This window comes from Phyllostomus discolor, chromosome 3 (genome assembly GCF_004126475.2).
Source record: "Phyllostomus discolor isolate MPI-MPIP mPhyDis1 chromosome 3, mPhyDis1.pri.v3, whole genome shotgun sequence".
Classification (NCBI taxonomy): Eukaryota; Metazoa; Chordata; class Mammalia; order Chiroptera; family Phyllostomidae; genus Phyllostomus; species Phyllostomus discolor.
This window is the reverse complement of record NC_040905.2, coordinates 9,524,453-9,543,555: the sequence shown is the minus strand read 5'-3', so window position 1 is coordinate 9,543,555 and position 19,103 is coordinate 9,524,453. Positions and strand designations below refer to the sequence as shown.

The 19,103-nt window shown below is 52.5% G+C and overlaps 1 protein-coding gene across 1 annotated transcript in view; it reads right to left on the bottom strand.

Moving 5' to 3' along the window:
* Positions 1-18,606, bottom strand: part of LIFR (LIF receptor subunit alpha) — a 68,134-nt gene extending 49,528 nt beyond the window's left edge. Inside the window, exon 1 of the mRNA XM_028525260.2 lies at positions 18,339-18,606. The gene's annotated coding sequence lies outside the window, so the exon portion shown is untranslated. The remainder of the gene's footprint in view (positions 1-18,338) is intronic.
* Positions 18,607-19,103: the final 497 nt, after the last annotated feature.

Genomic DNA, 19,103 nt, shown 5'->3' with positions numbered 1-19,103 from the left:
AAAACAGTATACAAATGTTGGGAACCGCCCTGACTGGTATCAGAAGCTGAAACCCCCGCCTAGGCTAAGGCTAAGGGAATGCCCTTGGAACCATAAGCCAGCAAGGAGACAAAAGCTTATCTTCCTGGCAGGAATGCTGCTTCTGCTGCTTTATTCATAACTGAACCCCCAAAAGCTTGGTCGGTTAGCCAAAGATGGGTAAGATTCCCCACGGGGGAACCACCTAAGCTAGGCACGATCACTTTGGGAGGCCCCCCAAAAGAAGGACTTGGGGGGCTGCAGCAAAAGGGGGTGATGGACCCTCGCTCCTTGGCTTTGGCATAGCCTGAGTTCTCATCTGGGAGAAAATCTCCTTATTGCCTTAGTTCCCGTGCTAAGCCTGAAACAATGACAGGGTGGTGCAGCTCTGTGCTGAAAAGGGCGGATTCCCAGGTGATCAGGCCTAACAAAGAATATGTAAATTACTGTGAAACCTTCTTTGTTTAGAATGCTCTCAGTTGAATGAGAGGGGTCCAAGGAGGAAGTTTGTTCCTCAAAGTCTTACAGCTCTTTGACCCCGACTCAAATAGACCAGCAGAGTTCCTTGTTTTCTATAGTTCCTTACTTCCCCCTAATGAGTACTGTACTTTACCTGAATTATTATGCAAAATGAGCCCAATAAAAGCAGGTATGGACGGTAAAACGGTGCGCTCCCCACTAGGGGGGGTGGCCATTTCGTCCCTACTTCCCCACAGAAACTGGTCTGTCTCTGTGCATGTTTTTCTCTCGTGTGTTTTTCGGCGAGCCATCCACAGCGTTCCGTGGTCACTTACAAACAGAGCCCTTCCGACGTATTTCCAGAAACACACACACACACACACGAGAAAACTGTCTCTGCTCCCTTCCGATTTGCAACATTGTCAGAACTTGCTTTTCTCCCACCAATGTCTTATTCTCGGAGAACACACTGTTACAGAATTCCAGGAGCTCATTCTCAAAAGCAGGAGAGCTGTCTCCTGCTGCAGGGACAGAATGCCCGTGCCAGTGCCCAGAGGGCAGGGCAGGGCAGGCAATGAGCTAGGCGGGCAGCAAACCGAGTCTCTGCAGGTGGCGGCAACCGGCCATGCACCTGTTCTCTGGAAGCGCCTAGAAGATGCGATTCACCCCCCAAAACGGGGCAGAAGACAAAACAATGAGAAAAATGATTCACAAAACTGGAGTTTTAACCCAGGGGAGAAGACTCGTGGGGCACCCCCCAATCTTATCCGAGGTCTAAAACGGATACTGTTCTCCAAGCTGCTGGGTTCCTCCGTGACTCTGTGTTTGCACACATTTCTCTTCTGACCGCAATTCCCGCCCTGCTGCTTTCCACCACCCTCCTGGGTTCACCTGGGAAGCTCCAGGCGGGAGGCGGGAGAGCTCACCGCCACCTTTGCAGCCCCTCCTGGGATTGCCTGCGGAGGCTCCCTCCGCCTCCAGGGGCTTTGGCCACACCCCACGCACAGGGCTGCACGAACCAGGGCCCAGGGGACAAATTCCACCCACCTGTGCTGCTGTGGACAGTTTCACCGCCCGGGAGGCCCGGGGCTGCTTTCCCACAACAGTGTCAGGGCCGGGTAGCTTCCACAAAGGCTGCCTGAGCCCTACCCTGGCCCTGCCTGAAGGCATCGCTTCCTGATCTGTCCTTCCTCCCACAGCTCGCGACTCCTTGGGAAGAGGTCCCTGTTAGCCCCTGCCCTCCGCCCAGCCCCCTGCCCAAGCACAGAGCCTGGCACTGAGCAGACACGGGAAACTGGCTGGTGGGCAGGCGAAACAGCAAGACATAAACAAATTTAATGTCCGTGCTCTGTGCTCTCTGATTGCTGGGCTTTGCGCTGACCCAAGCACTGCGAACAAGGGAACCCAAGCCAGGGCTGTGGTTCCCAAACCCTGCACAGAGGAGCCCCGGGGCACAGGAGCCAACACACGGAGTATTTACACTAGGACTTTAATTTCTCAAAGCAAAGAAGGTGGCCTGTGCTCCACGCCGTCAGAACCCGGAGCTCAGGACAGCTCCGTTTCAGAGCTGGGGCAGCTCTTAGCGACGGGCAGGGGGAAGGGTACTCATTGGTCGCTGTGACCGACACAGGCACCATCCGAAACTCAGTGTGGACACGGAAACGAGGGTGGCAGCGTCCAGTTTCCAAAGCCTGGGGGGCTATGACGCCCCCAGAGGGTTCACACGTGTGGCTGTTTCCCTTGAGTTCATACGCGTTATTTTTTTAACCGCTATGCACATGCCGGGTCATAAATACTTACTGAGGTGTCTGGACCTGACCACGTCACAGAAGGAACTGCTAGCTATTTCTCTGGACCTGGGGTGGGGCGGGGGCATGCAGATGGGAATGGATCCCGGGGACACTGTGCACCCAGGAGCCTGGAGCGCACTCGGGGCGCTGAGTCAGCGTCGGTGTGCACACTGCCGGCCGGGGGAGGACAGGACAGGACACAGGACTCTCGCCAGGTGGTGAGAACGTGCCTCTGTGGACTCTGCACGACACGGCTTCCCCCGAGGAGCCACCATTGTTTCTCGGTCTGCGATTCGAACAGAGCCTCCTTGTCATTGTCACCCTTTACTGCGTCTCCGGGGAGTTGTTCGCGCCCTGCCAGGCAGACTTTCTGTTTCGCAGGACCCTCCGGTCAGTGTGGTCCTCTTCACTGCAGTGAGGCCTCACCTGGGGATTCGAGGGCCTGTGCTCGATCAGCGTCGCCGTCTGAACAGAAGGGAGCCATCGCTCCAGGGCTGAGCGTCCTTCCTCCCCAGGCTCCTGCTGCTCCGGCCGCAGGCTCCCGGGCAGCCGGCAGGGGGCGCCCTTCCCATGGCCGTGGCTGCCCTGTCCGCCACGCACTGCAGCGGGGGCGGCTGCAGCAGCTCCCCTCCCGATTTCCCCGCACCGCGGTCCTTCCTGTCCCTCCGTCCCCACGGGAAGATCTCTCACACGGGAGAATGACACGTGCACTCATCTGTCACCTCCCAGGCTCTCGGAGCGGCCAGGACGCAACCGTCTCTGCAAACATTCACGGACGCCCACGCAACACGCGGCCTGCTTGTTCCCGCCTCCGCCGCGAAGAAACCACCTGAAGAACGTCCCTTCTCGTTCAAGATTAACCGGGGATTTCTTTAAATGCAGAGAGCGTGACAAAAGCGAGCCTTCAAAAAGAACCGGGAACAGCAGCATTTCCGGTGTCTGCTTCCCCACCCTCTCTCCCAGACCAGGGATATCTTTTTTTTTTTTTAAAAATGCTAATCTCTCCCAACTGTAAGGCCTGCAGTGTGCCCTTGACAGTGTGGGCAAAACACCCTTGCACGGGTTTATGGGCAATCTGCAATGCTGTGTTTGCAAACCGCTTATTCTCACCTTGTCTCCGTTTTTTCTCATTAGGCATTAATCTTTTCCTCTCGGCTGGGTAAGAAGGAAATGCCCTAAGGCTCACATGAACTCTGTTACAAGCACTGCAAAGGTATTTCCCACTGAGGTTCGTATCTGACTCTCATTAAGGCAATTTCTCAATTTCGTCCTTTGTGGTTTCTGACCCAAATTCCTCTCTCACTCCAAGATTATAAATTGTCACCTACACTGTCTTCAAGTGCACTGAAGGCCTTGATAGTTTAAGCTTTAATCTCCATGAAATTAGTTTTGGTGGACAGTACGAGTCCGAAACTAGTTTTGGTGGACAGTCAGGGACTCCTGCCTCCTCTCCCCCAGCAAATGGTTACCACGCATCCCAACGCCACCCATGAGACCACCCATGCTTCCCCCACTGACCTGAGAGGCCATCAGGATGCCCTCTGTGTCATTCTGAGTCTGACTTCCTCGGTGGGGCCCCCTCGCCCACGGCCTCACCGCCCCCCATGCCCTCCCGGACTCCTCGCCACCACCCGTAACTGACGACTTCTCAGCCGGCGCTTCCTGCACTGGCCCCTCCCAGTCACAGGTCCACCGTCCACCGGACAGCGTCCTGCCTTCCTGCCCAAGTTCGTCCCGGTGAGGCCCTCCGGGAACGACAGAATGTTTGATACGACACATCCACTCACACGTCTCAGCCACTCCTCAGAAACTCCGCGTGTGCAAAAGTGAGCTCCCTTTCACACACTGGCTCTAGGGCGCCTGGCCCCAAAGAGGAGTCCCCCCACCCCCCAATTCCTCTCCCTCCTCGCCCCTTCCACCCACTCACCCGCTTCACCACCAGCACAGGCCTGGGCTCTGGCCCCGGCCTCCACCCCTGCGTCTGGACCCTGCTCAGGCCCTCGTCCGCATCTGCACAGGCCATCTCCCAACCACGCCTTCATTTGACTCACGTCCCCATCCAGCAAGGGCCTGGACGCCTGTCGTCCACTGTGACTCACCTGGCCTTAAATCCGTGTCTCTATCTCTGGCCCTCCTCATCCGTTCCAGCTCCAGGCCAAATGCCTAGAGGCTCTCCTCCCAAGTGCTATAGGTGGGACACACTCCAACTCCAACTTGAATTTGGACTCCACAATCTGCCCCCTTTCTACCCCCGACCTGGGGGCATCTCCTCTCTTGGCGCTCTCCCAGGCCGTCACCCCCAGGTCCCGGCCGTCACCCCAGGTCTGGGTACTCTCTCCCTGCTCCCACTGCGCTGCTTCACCTCCCACTTGGACATACATTCGTCATAGCACAGCAGGAATGCCAGAGGCCGTGCTTTCCCGTCCCGCTGCCACCACCCCGGACTCTTCCCATTGGTTATGGGCCCCCAAGAGCAGAGACTTGTCTTCCACCTAAGGGGGCTTCACGTGCGCTGGGTCGTCAGCACGAACTTAGTGAGCTGCCCAGGTCCAGCCCCGTGGGGTGTCTGGAGAGGACTTAGAACACCTGGGCAATGCCCGGCGGTCTCTCTGCATTCTGGGGAGAAAGCTGAACGGCATGCTTTTGAGTGCACTGGTTCGCTACCGAACCATTTATGAATAAAAACACATTACCAAGCCAAACTGCTAGAGACTTTTTTAAAACATGTGAAGTAAAAAACTAGCCTCAGGCTCCTTCTACATTCTAAGAGGGGCAGATATTAATTATGTAGTCGTTTTGTGTAGTTGGCACGCTGGTTTCAGCTAAGTCAGCCAGGATAACGCACAGTTCCTAAATACTATTTTTCAGATACCATGCATGCTTCATGTTTATGACGAGCAGGCACGGTTTCCCGTTCTTTAAATCCAACACTGAATTTAATCCCACTACAAAATAAAGTCAGTGTCATTATTCTCCCCTTCCCATGACAAGGACAATGAGGCACAGGGCGGTTCCCGACACCTGCTTGAAGCCGTTCAGCAAGTCGGGGCAGAGCCTGGACCTGAACCGGGGTCTGACCTCAGGTTGCACCTCGATACCAGGGCGCCAGACTGGAAAACGCGGACACTGGACCGGAGCTGGAGTCCCGGCTCCAGTCCCTCCTCCCCCGGTGACTACGTGGCAGGCGTGTGACCTGGGACAAACGTCCCCCGGAGGAAATCCTCTAAGAGCTCAAAGATGACACAGCTCTGACCCGGGGCCCACTTCCCTGCTTCCAGTGTCATAAAGGTGTTGCAGCCGTGTTCCTCTCAGAGGTGGCCCCGTGTCTGCGTCTCAGCGAGCCAGCAGAGGGGGAATGCGATCGAGAAAGCTGATCACGCCCTGACGCCCCAGCCAATGCTGTTCTCGGGGAGCAGCACCTGCTTCACCACGCATTTCCACTCACCGCGTCACGACCAGGGGCCGGCGGGCAGTTGGAGGGACACGAGAGCAACAGCCGGCCGGCGCTCACGGCTCTCCCTCCAACTAACCCCAAGCACGCTCTTCACTGCCTCACTCTTAATGCAGCAGGTGCAAACTCCCACGCACGGGGGAGGGCCTGCCCGGTCAGCTGACCCCCTGGGGACACTGGTCCAGGGAAACTCAGAGGTCCGGCAGGCTGGTGGGCGGCTAGCCCTCGCAGCCAGGTGGCCCTGAAGCAGCGGGCGTCCACGGTAGGCACTGACTGACCTTCAAGGTTTTCCAGAAGGGTCAGCAGTGCAGGAGGGTGGTTGTTTAAAATGTAAAGCTGCCTTATTTTTAAACGCTGGCAATGCATTCCAATTTTTTTTTTTTTTTTTTTTCAGAAACCTTACGCAGGCCAAACAAAACATACATGCAGGCCAACACAGTTCTCAGGGCGCCAGTTAACAACCTGTTTCAGAATGTATTGGCATTGAAAAATTCTGGTCTTGCTGTTGAAACAACTTTAAAATATAAACTGTTTGAAGACTTTTATTTCGGTGCACGATTTTTTTTTTTACTGAAATGTGCCTGAATCCTTTCTTAACAATCTTTGGGGTCTGAATCTGAAGCTCTCTTCTCCAAAAGAATCTGAATAGCTTCTTTTTTTCTCTCTCTCTTTTCTTTATGGTATTGTTCAATCTCAAAACTTAGAATACAAATGCTTCTTAAAAAAACAACACCCTGATACATTACATTTGCTTAAACCTTCTACATTAAGAGTGGCAGAGAGATCTTGAGATAATTGGCATCTGGCAAAACCATTTAGGAAAGGGACAGTCTGTCGAGAAAGCAGATTCCACAGAGCAGTGAAGTGTGAGCTGCCTGCTGACCCTGGACACACAACGACTGCCCCAGGAAGGGGACCCTGGAGGAGCGTGCCTCAGCCCCACCACCTCCTCGCCTCACTCAGCCAGCCGCTGCTACATGGGGAAAGCTGGGGTCAGAAACAGCCAGGAGGTGCCTGGGTCTGAACTAGGTCTTATCTAATGCCTGAACAATAGTTATGAGCAAGATGCAGAAACACAGGTTGTACCCTGACTGGTGTGGCTCAGTTGGTTAGGCATCATCCGGCAAGCTGAAGGGTCACAGGTTCGATCCCCAGTGAGAGTACATGACTGGGCAGCAGACCCGGTCCCTAGATGGGGGCGTGTGAGAGGCAACCGATCACTCTTTGCACGTGGATGTTTCTCTCCCTCTCTTTCTCTCCCCCCTTTTCTTCTTTCCAAAAAATAAATGAATTAAATCTTAAGAAGAGAAGAGGGAAGGGGGTTCTTTCACCACGCGATCCTGACTCAAAGGGTGCGAACGGACGGACGCTGTCGACCTGGAGAAGGTCATGGACAGATGTGACCGAGCTCCCAGCACCTCAGCCAAGGAGCGGGGCGAAGACGCAGGAATCACATTGATCAGATTTGCAGATCAAACAATGGGCAGAATAGCAACTAGGCTGGATGTAATAATGCGGACTCTGATGAATTAATCCAACAAGTGAATCCGGTAAGATTAATTTAGCATTGATTATTTCAGCATCCCAAAATCAAATGATGATGATGACAGCAATAACAGACAGAAAATGAACAAAGACAGGTTGAAGGAAACAAAAGGCTAGTCAGTGAAATGTGCCAATAATGTAACATAACTGCCAAAATAAAGAAAAAGAGGCCCTGGCTGGTGTGGCTCAGTGGATTGAATGGTGGCATGTGAATCACAGGGTCGCCAGTTCGATTCCCAGTCAGGGCACGTGCCTGGGTTTTGGGCCAGGTCCCCAGCGGAGGGCACACAAGATGCAACCATACATCGATGTTTCTCTCCCTCTCTTTGTCTCCCCCTCCCCCTCTCTAAAATAAATAAATAAATAAAATCTTAAAGAAGAAAAAGCGGGCACACCCTGGCTGGTGTGGCTCAGTTGGTTGGAGCACTGTCCTGTATCCAGAAGGTTGCGGATTTGATCCCTGGTCTCAGTGTGTGTGATCCCAGTCCAAGCAACAGCCAATGCTTCTCTCTCACATCAGTGTTTCTCTCTCCCCCTTCCCTTCTCTCTAAAGCTGTGCAAAGAGGCCCTTGGGTGAGGACAAACAAAAAAAGAAAGAAAAGAGGGTGTATTTTGTCTCCTCACTTCACCACAAAGCACCTCTAAAACCCCATCCTACAGTGGCATTAAAAATAGAGGGCGCAACCCCTAGCTGGCGTAGCTCAGTGGATTGAGCACGGGCTGTGAACCAAAGTGTCGCAGGTTTGATTTGCAGTCAGGGCACATGCCTGGGTTGCAGGCCATGACCCCCAGCAACCGCTCATTGATGTTTCTCTCTCTCTCTCTCTGTCTCCCTCCCTTTCCCCTCTAAAAATAAATAAATAAAATATTTTAAAAAAATAGAGGACGCATTTTTAGTCTGAAAAATCCCTAAGTAGATGATGCAACGTGAAGGTATTAATAAGAAACAGAAGCTATTATTGTCTTTGGGACTGTCTAAATTATTATAAATCCTCACTTCAACAAAGATCTTACTCTAAGTAGTCTCATTCCATCTCTCCATAGGTGCAGCCCACCTTCCCCCCGGCTTTACCGGGGTGTAACTGACAAATACAACTGTGTGTGTTCAGAGCGCACAGCGTGACGACTCGCTGCACCTGTGCACCGTGGAGTGATTACCACAGTCAAGTTCATCACCCCATCCGTCACTTCATAGTGACCCTCTGTGCTGTGAGTGGCGGGAAGGCTTCAGATCTATCTTCCCGGCAAATTCCAAGTACACCAGACAGTGTTATTATTAACCAGTCACTACGCCGTCCATTAGATCCCCGGAGCGGATTCATCCAGCTGCAAGTTTGCACCCTCTGACCGGCAGCTTTAGCTCTGCCACTCCGTTGCTCCAGGCTTCACCTGCTCTCTTTTTCATTTTCCTTGTTTTTTTTTTTAATGCTCACCCAGGGATGTTTTTTCGTTGCTTCAAGGGAGAGAAGGGAGAGAAGAGGGGAGAGAACCATAGAAAGAAACACTGATCAGCTACCTCCCATATGGTCCTGGACCCGGGACTGAACCTGCAACTTCGGCATGTGCCGTGACCAGGAACTGAACCCCTAACCTTTCGGGTAAGGACGATGGTCCAGTCAACTGAGCCACACCAGCCAGGGCACCCCCTTTCTCTGATTCCACCTGCACTGGGGGACACCTTGCACATTTACCTACTTAACGGGAAGGCATTGCATGTGTGTGTGTGTGTGTGTGTGTGTGTGTGTGTGAGAGAGCTTCAAGCACATCAGCGCTTCTTCAGTGAGTTTAACCAGCAGCTTTAGGGGAGGGAGGAGTCTGGAGTCAGTACCTGGCCCGTGCACCTGTGCCACTGCCGTGCCTTTATTAAGAAAACACAGTCGGGCTTCCAGGCCGGCCGGTTGAGGGCTCTTCCCTGACCTGCCCTACCACTCCTCACTGCCTGCGGACCCCCAGGTCCTCTCCGGCACAACTCACCGCCACCCATCCAGGATGTCGGTCTCCCGCGCCACCTGCAGTTTTCCATGCCTGTCCCTGGCCTGGCAGAAAGGAGGCTCCCGCTGTCTCTTGGAAGTTAGATGCAACCTCCTGGTCCACTCCTCCCCACCAGCCCTGGCCCTGTGCAGGGTCCCCCCAGACGTGCACACTGCTCCCCCTCTCCGGAGGCCCCCGTCACCCACCCTCCCTCGTCCATTCCACACACGCCAGCTCGTCCTTCACAGCTCAGCTGACGCCGCTCCTTCCCCGTCTTTCCTCCTTGGGCCCCCGAGGGGTACAGATTTCAGCTGCCTTCACCCTCTCCCATCACCGCCGTCTGTCCTTTAGCAGAACTAAGGAGCCAGTGAAACAGCCATGACTGTCTCCGTGGGAAGCCTAAGGACGAAGGCAGACGGATGGCTGGGCTCTGCACCGCACCGCAGGGCAGGGCGCCTGCACGAGCCTCCGCTCCCAGCAGTGGAGCCCCGGGACCCTCGCGAGGGTCCCCGTCACAGCTCTGCCTACAGGTGAGCACGCTGAGAAGTTCCCCAACAGAGGCACCTGCGATTTCACCGAAGCTGGCGTTGGGGAAAGGGCAAGTTGGCGCGATTCTCTGTCCAGCCAGCAGCCCAATGTCCGCATGTCCACACCGCTTGGCCGCTCTCTTTGCCACAGCCGCGTCCTCAGTCAGGACCTCTCCTAAAGGGGGATGAAGAGCATTTTTCGCGAAAAGTGGCCTCTCAACCAAAAAAAGAAAAAAGGAAGCTAACTGCTGGTCCACTGGGGACGGGGGAGTCAAGTGGGCCACGGAAAGCAACGGTGGGGACAGGAAGAAAGGTGACAAATAGAAAGAGCAAAACGTAGACTTTGCTGCTGGCCCCAGCCCATGTGGTGATGCAGCTCAAACCACACACTGAGCCTGGGGGGTGGGGGGGAAAGGTGACTCAGCTGGCGAGACTGCCCCCTTCCACCAGGCCGCACGGGAGAGGGAGGTGACACCCTGGGCCTGCATTGGTCACGGCAGTTCCGAGACATCTTTCGTGGCTACGGAGGGTCTACTTCGTATCAAAATATTTACGACTGTTGCCGATTCAAGAAAAACTGTCCCTGCATAAGGAACAAATTATGAAATTAATGGCAGATACTATCAAGATAGAAACATTATTTTAAACCGAATGCCTCACCGCTCTCATCCTCAGTGAGATTACGTGCCGGAATTACATTCCCAGGCAGAACACCCGTGATTTCCACGCTTCCTAAATGTATTGGTCGGAACCCGCCTCGGTAGTTTCATCGGAGATAATCTCAAAAAGGCAAGTCCCTCGCAGAAGATATATGGCAGCAATTTTAAGACTATTAGCCTAGGACAGTCGCACACATGTACAACATAAGTCATCACTAAATCATCGGTGAATGTCAAGGAGAAATAACCTAGTCTGCTCCTCTTTGTCATTTGTGGAATAAGCAGGAGGAATGTTTGTGTTCGCGGAAAAGTAACATGACAACAAAGTCTCTCTTAAAATTGCAGGGGAGGAAAAGAGGCCTCCTTGAGGGTCAATGGCAGCAACATAGTTATTTTGTGTGTTCCCCTGGCCCTGAATGGCACTGGTCACTTGCCATGTCATTCAAGGGGCAGGGCATGTCCTTCCCGGGCACTGCTGTGTGTGTGGCGCACACCCACTGCCTGGCAAAAATAAATAAATAAATAACAACACAAAAAGGCCCTTACTGGTTCCTGATGAATGAATCCCACTGCACTCGAACAGCTCTCTAAGGAAGATCTGACCTTCAAGAACTTGTCGTACAGGATTGTTGAAAGCAACAGCAGAAGAAAAAAAAATGCCTTCCGCTCAAAATAAAATTTCTTGGCAACGGAAAGTTATTTGTTTTAAAGTAAATAAAAAGTCAACAAAATATTTCCCAGTGACCAGAAGCAGTGGAATATTTTGTCAGCGTGTCCTGAAATGCTGTTCACAGCAGTCTGATGTTAAGTGATACAACAAAGTTATTCTGCTTAGAAACCCTGTATTCGCAGGAGTAGAGGAGGGGACAAAAGCAGGTCTGCAGTCATTTGTATGAAAATAATACAGTAACAAGTAAATAATGGTACCAGAATAAGCTGCGTTTTGTTCACAACTGTAAAGCTACCTCTGCCTGCCCTGCAGACGGTGGGCCTCGAGCATCGCACCAGGCCTGCGTCTGCCCCCATGTGTGGGCCCCGCGAGCTGGACGCCACTGCTCCTATGTTCCAGATAAGGAAACTGACCCAGGATGCGCCCCGGTCACACAACCTGCAAATGGGAAACGGGACCTGATCTCAGTCCCTTTAGAATACAGCATGCTTTCTAGGTTGGAAAGCAGGAAAATAAAAAGAATTAATAGTCCTCTATAATGTCCACACACAAAGATAGTCTCATCTAACATTCGGTATGTAATCTTCCTGGCATATTCTCTCTCTCCCTCTCCCTCTCTCGCTCTCTCTCTCACACACACACACACACACACACCAGCTCTGTCTCTCACGCTCACCCTCCAAAACCGAAGACCTTAGATCAACTTGCACACACTGCTCTGTGCTCTGCTTTCCCGGTTAACGAGCTCTGAGCGTCTGCCCACCTCAGCAGACGCACCTGCCTCATGCCCGATGCAGAAAGGGCTCCCTATGACACACGTGTGTGTGCCGCCACTGGTGTGGTCGACTCCCTGCTGTGGAGCACTTGCATGGTCTCTAGTTTATAATGGTCCTGATATCATAAACAATAAGGCCACAGAAATCATTTCTGTACATTAGAGGTGCTTTTTTTCGCACGTACTTTCTGCGGAGGTCACCAGTTCTGGGGGTGAGTTTCCCCCAAACTCTCAGATAACACACCCCTCCCAATTTTGAGACACTCACGCCACTACACAGACTTCCACCAGGTTAAGGGTCAGCGTGCCGGGGGACTTGAGGGGGGGTCTGGTCGGGGTGGGGGGGTGGATTACAGGAATGCCGTGTCTGTATGCCCTGTGTAGGTGAGGACCACTCCTCTAGGCCGGTCTCGGTACACATGCTTTATTTTTTTTCCCCCCTTAAATTCCTAGTGGTGGAAATGCCTGACTAAGGGACATGGCACATTTTTGAGGCTTTCGATGAGTAATACAAAATTGCCCTCCTGGAAAGTTGTAACAATTGAAGACACCCACCAGCAGCATTTGGAAGTGACAATTTTTCAAAACCGTCTAGTTGGCTAGACTTGTATGTAAATAAATAATCAAACCCCTCCATGGCCCCAAGTTTTAAAAAACAGTGAAACTATTAGTAAAACAACAAACAATGTGACAACGAGTGCTAGATTTTGAGGTATATATATTTTCAAATACAAAATGTAGAACCTGAAAGGCATCCCATCTCGCCAGACAGAAGTAAAGAATGGACTGCCAGAAAGCCCAGTGACAGCAGGCTCCGACAGATTCCCAGGCCTGTAAATAAAACACAGACTCTTAATATGCCCTTCTGGCTGATATTAGGCTTCACAGTTTGGGCTTTGGTAGCAACAGGCTCCTTTTTTAACAAGAAACTCATGGAATTGTATATGCCTTCAAAGTTTATAAACACTACCTTATAGTCAGTGTGCAATCCCAAGTCCTCGAAATCCTTTCACCTCTCCGTTTACCGGACAACTGCCCGAATGCGGACGCCCCTGGCCCTCGGCTGCCTTATCAGTCGACTTTACCAGAAGTGGACCGGATGACCCTGGGTCTCCTCTGCTTTTCAAATCCTACACGTCCTCTGGTTTTGACGGAGTGTTTAAGTTCCTATTACTCGTAAGAGCTTTCTTTGCATTTCAAGCTCTGTATCGTGCTTCCACGAAATCAGAACCAGGCTTTGAAAAAAAAAAAAAAGTTAATTTCTAGAGCTACAGTGGAATGCTAACAATCCAAGTGTCCTGGAGGACTAGACACGGGGTAAGGTTCTAATCAGATGAAGACCTATGCTCCCGACTACATTGCTGTTTCTTGGAAGAGACTTCTACACTGCCCTCGCCTCCTCCGCTCTCGTGCTGCGCTATAAATGCTACAGCAGCACGGAACGTGAAGCAGGCCCTCGCTGGCAGGGTAGTGAGTCTCCAGGCCGGGGCGGGGGGGGGGGGGGCTGGGGGGTGACGGGCACCCCAGCTTGAAGGTGGCACGCCGGCACCCTCGGGGGCTGCAGCACTGAGGTCCTGGTGGAGCATGTTTACTTCTCTGCAGCTGCCCCCACCCCGCACTCAACAGACACACGATTCTGTCCACGGAATGTTTACAACTCACGGCTCCATTAGCATTTCTAATATTAGAACGGGGAAGCACTGCTTCTGCCACCACGTGTCACTTTCCACCAGATTCTCCTGCCACCACCACCACTTCAACGGCACTCGGGACCCAGGGTCTCCTGGGAGGAGTCTGCAGCTCTCAGCAGTCTGAGGAAGGCAGAGCAAGGGGGCTCGGTACCCACCGCCCCCTCTAGGGAAGAGCCACAGGAAGACTTTCAGGAACTAATATCGCCTCCTTGTGGTCTTTCAGGATACTGCCACTTAATAATGTAGGGTAACACATGCATTCTCACCCACAGGCACAGAGAACAATTCCCAGTCTTCCTCCATACATGCTCTACGGACGGGTCAGAGCCAAGAGTGTATCACATCCAAGCAAAAGCACATGAGAAATTTGCCCACCAGAAGCTTCCCCCTCGACTTGCAACGTAAAACCATAAAGCACAACCTCTGCTCCCACGAGCAACAGCGGCAGGGGCTGGTGAGAAGGCGTGTGGTGATTCCAGACAGTGAGACAAAGGTGAAGTAAGTCCCCATCTCTGCAGCGCACAACGGGAATGCACAGGAAGCCGTGAGAGTGCCGGGCCTCAAACGCCCAGGTCCCTGCACCTCCGCCAGCTCCCAGCACCGCAGATGCTCCCAGCACCTGCTCTCTGCCCCAAGGGCCTTCCCTTCAGTGACAGTGACTGAAGAGCTGGAGTCAGAGAACCCACCCTCGACAGTGTGTGCGCGGAGCTTGTGAGAGAGGGATGGAGGGTAAAACCCTCTCCCATGGAAACAACTCACTGGGTTCCTGGGACCAACCAAGGAAAAGAGGAAATCGAAACATCCAAACCACTCCTTCTGCAAGATCCCCCAAACTCCCGATGTTGAACAGGAGCCCAGAAGTCACAGTCAAGGCAAAGAGGGCAGGCTCCTATTAGACGTCTACAACAATTGCTTGGCACAAAATCCACTTCCCGAGCTTCCAATGAACATAAAGGAACATATATTTAGAATGACAGCTTAGAAGTGGGAAGAGGAAACACCGCAGTTCCTGGTATTCCCTGAAATAGAACATGCACGCATTCCTTCCGTGAGGAGAACAGTACCTGCACAGGGAACACACATGGGTGCTCATCGGCCCGTCATCGGCCCAGAGGAATGAGACACTCGGTACAAAATGGGCGGGTGTGTGTGTGGGGGGGGGAATCTCGGAAGATTTTACACTTCAGCCAATGGCTCATCCACTGAAATCAAGGTAGAGTTCTGACGTAGAGATCACTGTAACGTCCTGGAAAATTAGCTGTGGTTTTTTGAGGCTTCACACTTGCTTTTCAGAGCACAGCAATCCCACACAAGTGGCTTCAGCAATCATTTGAGAGGCTGTGGCAACAGGGGTGTGACGGATTTGGTGATGTCAAGGGCGAGAGCCCAGGTGGAAAGCTCAGATAAAAAACTTCCGAATCTAAGCATTCTGGCCCAAAGTGAGCAAGATTATTTTTTTTTTTAACTCTTTGATGATTTATTGATTTGGCAAATACTCCCGGCCCGTTGGGACCGAGGCTGCTCCTGGTGCTGGGGACCCGTCCCTTCTGGAGCTCACAGCAGGTGGAGAAACACCGCCACCCAAGGTTCAAACGTGCAGGGCATGTTCCCAGCGCCTGCTGCCCGCTCTGTCCTGCCTGCCCCGCGTCCCCCTTCACCATCAACTCCAGCCCCACAGGCAGCCTCTGTTCCGGGCACCTGAGGCTCAGCCCCACCCCTGGGCCTTTGCACTTGCTGTTCCCTCAGCCTGAGCCGCTCTCCCTCCGGGTCTCCAAAACCACAGGCTTCTTTCCCGTCCTTCAACTCTCTGCTCAAATCTTTCCATCTCAGAGAGGTTTCTAGAGGCACTCAGCCTGCACCAGCTGCTCCGCCCCCTATTTTATTACTTCTCCAGTACTTAGCACTATCTGATACTATCTCCTTTATGGCTCCTCTGCTTTCTGCCTCCCCAGCTAGGATGTAAACTCATTACCGTGGGGCCAGTCCGCCGAGCCCTGCTACATTCTCAGTCCCCATAAAGTTGCCTGAAATAGTGTAACAAATGCTCAATAAGTACTCATTTAGGAAGAGCAAATATAAGCGATATTAGCAGTTTTGTATCAGGATGACAGGTACCAGCTAATAAAGGAAAAACCAAATACCTTAAGTGCGAAAACATGCATTTGATCAGTTAAAACAAAAAGGTCATTACTGCTTGCACTCGCCTTAGAAACATTCTCAAAAATAAACATGATGGAAATGTGAAGCTCAACAGCGGCTGATACTCAGATTTCATGATGCATTAGGCTCAATTTCCAGCATTAGCACGACTTCCACAATTTATTCTTCTGAAAGCACTCTGAGAAGTCCATTTTTAACTTACGATGAAAGAGCCAAATATTTTCTAAAAGCATATTCCCCTTTAAGACTTATCAATAACCCCCTCCCAAACTGCGCAATCTGTAACCATATTAGAGCAACATCAAAATTTGAGATATTGGTGAAAATGTGCACAAGGGAGGGATTTCAGTGCCTGGTGGCAAACAAGTTTCATAAAACAAACTGCTGTCAGCTTCAACTTTATCAAAGGTATACGTCTTTTCTCCGTGCTCAAATATCTTTAAACTCTTAAGAATTTTTGTTGATGATCATTCTTAAAAATCTATGTCTCTCCTTTGATTCCTTGTGTTAAAATGAAGTCCTAAGGTGTTAGTCAAGGTGTGTGACGTTAGTTCCTGGCCCTCACCACTTCATCACAAAGACACCAGGGACCCTTATGGACCCCTTGGAAATCCCCTACAAACGAAAGGTGCTCGTTGGAGTGAGGAGGCATTTATTTCCTGGAATGTGCCGCAAAGAAGTAAACTACTTCTGCGGGCCTCTGGCAGTAATTGAAATCCACTTAAAAACCTCAGAAACGAATGTTTTACAATTTTATAGCAAAATATTACAAACAGCCTACACCTATCTCAATAAAGAAGAGGTTAAATCAATTAGGGTTTCTCCTTAATGGAGTGCTCAGCAGCTGCTGGGGAATGAGACAGCTCTCTTAGGTGCTGATAAGAGAGACTGCCAAGATTTCCTACTCTCAGGAGAGGGCGGGAGCTGGTGCAGAACAGGGTATATACAATATACAATTGTGGAAAGACAAATAAAAAGAAACATACTACATGTTTATACTAACATATGCCCCATCTGGAAAGACACAAGCAAGGAGCTAGTAACCCTGGTTACCGGGGAGAACAGGGTGCAGTGGGGCATCGGGGAGAGAGAGGTATATATACTTTCCATTCTATACCTGTCTTTACCTACTGAACCTTCCACAGTGTGCACGGACTGCCCGTCCCACAGATTAATAGGATAATTTAAAATGTTGGGATATTCCCTATTATTGCCAACTTATTATTCAGGGATGGCCATCAAAAGGCAAAAGCATTCAAGAACCACAAAAGTTTGTTCTCTTCGACTGCACCATTCCTGATCCTTAATTCCCAGAAGAGAGGCGTGCGTGTTGTGACCTAACCTATTACAAAGCAAATAAGCCTCCGTTCGACTCTTGGGAGAGAAATAGCTGCACAGTTCACCTAAACAAACTTACCTCCCATTTCAATTGAGCGTGTACCTACCTAACAAAGCCTACAAAGCTACACAGGTTCACCTGGCCACAACGTAGAAAGTCCAAGTAAGAAACAAGTGAGGGGACACTCTCCTGTTTTTACAATAAAAACACTCTATGCTTGGGTTTCCTTTCCTCTGCCAGGCTCAGACAAGCCACCCTCTGATATCAGTGAAACAGGATTTCAGATCTGCAGCAAAATAATCAGTTAAGGGGAGGGGCAAGCATCGTTTGCACCGAACAAACGCTTTAAAAGCCTTGTCATTTGTGGGGGAGGGGAGGTTGCTTTAAATGTAGGTTAGGGATCATTTCCCTATCCCTGACTGACTGATACTATTAAGTCGCATTAATTTCACTTCAAGCAATTGTTTAAAAGTAAATCTGAAAATGAAAATGAACAAATAGGAAGGAAAGCTTTCAGCAAACTTTTCTGTTGAATGTAATCTTAAAAATACACATAAAAAAGAAATGCAAAAACATAATTTCCACACAAATGCCACTCGCGGTGTGTCAACATTCGACTGTATTAAACACACGCATATAAAAAAGAAACACAAAGATACCCAACTGTGAGTAAAAGACTTCATATATTTTTGCTAGCAAAAGATGAGGAGGGACAGAGAGAACCGCGTTATTCAAGCCTAGATGTAAATCCACAACCCTGATAGGCAGTTTTCTGCCGGTCAGAACTCAGGGTTCCAGCCTGTGATGTGAGACAACACGTCAGAAGTGGCATTTGTTATGGAGTCTAACTGTAATTGCTACCACTTTAACTTTGGACTTAATCAATATAGCGCCTTGGGATATGAGCATATCAAAATACAGACAAAATAAAAATTAAATCTCCTTCCCAACCCCCACCCCCGCACCCCCCGGAGCCTCCGGCCTCAGAACTTAATGCCCTACGTAGGGGGCAGAAGTTCGCAGCGCGGAGTCGGCGCCCTCCGGGACCTGCGAGTGGCCCAAGGGCGCGCACAGAGCCGCGCGACACACCGAGCGCTCCCCCTCCCCCCACCCAGGTCACTCAATTCGGATGCTCTCGGAGACCCGAGACCAGAGCCGGCCGGAGCGCTGCCCCCAACGCTGCCCGGGCCGCCAGGCGCTCGCGGCGACGCGCCCACGGGACCGGGCTTCGGGCTCCGCAGCTCCCACTGCCCACGCCGCGCCCACCCGCCCCGGGCACTCACGGGCTGCTCTCGCGCCGCTATCTCGCCATTCCCCGCCGGCCGCTCCGCTGCCTTGGCCGCAGCCCGGGGACTGCCCGGAGTCCGCAGTCGCCCGGGGCTGGAGGCGAGGAGGGCCGGGCACTACCCGCCGCCGTCTCCTCGCCCCCCGGTCCCAGCGCTGACTGCTGGAGGCGGCCACGGGCTAGGGGCCGCCCGCTGCCCTCTGCAAGCCCCGGGAGCCGCCGCCGCCGCCAGAGCCGCGCGGAGGCAACGGTCACGGCCACGGCCACGGCCACGGCCACGGAGAAGACGCTCCTGCCCGGACTGCGGCGCGCGGGGGCGGTGCCTGCACGCCACTCGGCTGGGGGCGCAGCGGCCCCGGCCCCGCCCCCCGCCCCGCCCCGCCGCGCCGCCCGCGCCCCGCGCGCCCCCCGCCGGAAGCTGCCCGCGCGTCCCCGCCGCCGACCCCGCTCCCCACCGCCAGGCCAGGCGCTCGTCCGGCGCTCGCCCGCTAGGCCTCCTCTGAGTGCCGGACGACAGCGGCCGCGCGCTGGGGCCCGAGCGCCAAGATGGGTGCTTCCGAGGCGAGGCGAATCCGGAGGCCAATCTCCAGAGAGGTCACGGGAGAGCCGGAGAGAGCGGAGCGGCGAGCCGGTGCAAATCCTCACGCAAGGCCGGCCTAGCGCGAGGAGGCCCCGCGGGAAGGAGAGGCGCCTGCCCACACGCTGTTAATGCGCTTTGCAAACAGTGCATAGCACAGAGGAAAACGTGGCGCCTTGTTTTAGC